This window comes from Sinocyclocheilus anshuiensis, unplaced genomic scaffold, assembly GCF_001515605.1.
Source record: "Sinocyclocheilus anshuiensis isolate Anshui unplaced genomic scaffold, SAMN03320099.WGS_v1.1 scaffold1556, whole genome shotgun sequence".
Classification (NCBI taxonomy): domain Eukaryota; kingdom Metazoa; phylum Chordata; class Actinopteri; order Cypriniformes; family Cyprinidae; genus Sinocyclocheilus; species Sinocyclocheilus anshuiensis.
Window position 1 is genome coordinate 28,631 of NW_015555815.1, and position 2,365 is coordinate 30,995.

General features: G+C 31.6%; 1 protein-coding gene across 1 annotated transcript in view; it reads left to right on the plus strand.

The window, feature by feature from the left end:
* The window catches only part of LOC107675175 (synapsin-2-like), a 12,638-nt gene that overhangs the window by 2,727 nt on the left and 7,546 nt on the right, over positions 1 to 2,365 (plus strand). The gene's annotated exons all lie outside the window — the stretch shown is intronic.

A 2,365-nucleotide genomic window follows, 5' to 3' on the forward strand; every position in this document is an offset into this window, starting at 1 on the left:
TGGACATTAATTTTACGGTAGTATACCGTTTTTGGAAGTGAAAAAGACCGTATAATTTACAGTGAATAACCGTAAATTGACATTCCCAGAATTCCCTGCGTTACATTTCAAATTGGATATTTTTTTTGTTGAAATAACCATGTTTCTTCTTAATTTTTTTCTTATCAGTTTTGTATATTAGGGTTGTGTGTTACACCTAATGTTGTTAAATGAATGTTTATTGCATTATTTCAGTTTCATGTGTGTTACCATGATGGTGTTTAGTGCTTGTGTGAATGACACTGTGCACCTTCTATATTATTTAAAAGCTGCTTGTGATGGGCTTTGGTTCATCATGTGACTTTCTCATCAGCACCTGCTTTTGATGGTTATCTGTGTATTACAAAGGTACAAAACAGATTTCAGTACTTCAATAGGTTGGTATAATAATATTATATCAGTTAATGAAATTATGGTATTTAACTGTAAATGTAAGTTAAAACCGTAACACCTAAAATGTTGCAACCGTATTTTTTATGGTAAAATTCTAGCAAACACAGCTACTGTTTTTTTACCGTAAATTTTACAGATTTTTTTTTTTTACAGTGTATTTATATACAGTATAATATACTGTAATTTAAACTGTGATGTTGTTAGCAATATAACCTTCACTACACAGTACCTTTTGCAACACACATTAATAGCCAAGATTTTCAGTCCGGCTCTGAATCCATAGTATTCGTCAGCAGAGGAACTGTCCCAAAAATTAGTGCACTGCACTGCATGACACTGTTGGTGAAATGTGTAATTACTAACAAGACGTTTAAACTCCACTGGTCTGAATTATAGCTCTTCATGTTACTAGCACAGCAACCTCAATCCAGTTTGGTGGCAATTTTGGCACTGCAGTTCTATAATACAGCTAAATCGACCTATTTTGAGCATATTACAACATATGTAACATATACGTTGACAGAATTTATTTTGTCATTAAAAATAAATGATCATAATCATTTACATCGTGTGTGTCCTGATATTCCCTACATGATGTTGATCAAATGTCCCCACAAGGATATTAATACCTGGAAATTTTGACCTTTTTTTTTTTGTCCCAATGAGGAAATAAGCTTATAAATCATACGGCATGATGTTTTTTGCAAGTGTAAAAATTTGTGTGAGGGATAGGTTTAGGGTAAGGGGACAGAAAATACAGTTTGTACAGTAGAAAGACCATTATGCCTATAGAAAGTCCCTGTAAAACATGGAAACCAGTGTGTGTCTAACCTCAAGTTGAAGTGAAAACATTGATTCACGTTGTAACAAGGCAATTTAATCGAGGAATTCCTGAAAAGTCACACGAACTACTTCAGGTGAAAAAATGAGCAGAAATGTTGATCACCATGGTAACTAGCCTACTGCACAATATGCCATGATCCTCGTGCCAAAATTTAGGGCAAAAATACCACCTTCATATACGTTCCCAGAAAAAGAAGTGTAACGATTGTACAGCAGCTTGTCACTGGAGTAGTACCCTATCTTCGTACACTATTTACCCTTAAAAGGTTCATAGAAGTACCTTAAGCGTATAGTGGTACCATATTGCTACTCTTAAGGTACTAATATGCGCATTTAACGCCTTCAGTGACAAACTGTTGTCAAAGCTTGTTATATGTAGCACAGTTCTAAGGAGGTTTTTTTACATAACTTATTGATGAATCAGAGATAATTAATGAACTCACATATGATAAAGTACATTACTATGTAATCTTAATTTCACTTAAGTCTTTGTGTGAAATATGAGTGCATTTCTGTATGATCAAATTTATTTCAATTTGAAGAAAAAAAAACCCCTGAGCTTCTCATTTTGGTAATACTTTGAACAGAAAAATGTATATTTTAAATATAAATATATATTTAAATATATATCGTAAACAGAGCTGGGTAGATTACTTACAAACTGTAGTCAGTTACTGATTACAGATTACACAATTAAAATTGTAGTTATTTTAGTCATTTTAGGTAATGTATTCTGAGTACTTTTTAGATTACTCATAGATTACTTTTTTATCAATCTTGTTTTAAACTTACCATTAAAAGTACCATATTGATAGTACAAAAAGAAAATATATTCCTTGAAATATTTCTTTCTTTCTTTCTTTCTTTGTGAATATGGTCAAAGCTGAATGGTATGACACACAGCAGGATTTTTAGAAAGGAAAATTTAAAAGAGGAAAAAATAAGAATTAGGGAGAATCAATAAATTATGAATAATGAGCATTTTAAAATGTAATGATTGTTTATGCATTATTACTGATTATGCTATCCAGATTACGTGTAAGCAGTTACTATCCAGCTCTGATCGTATATATATATATATATATATATA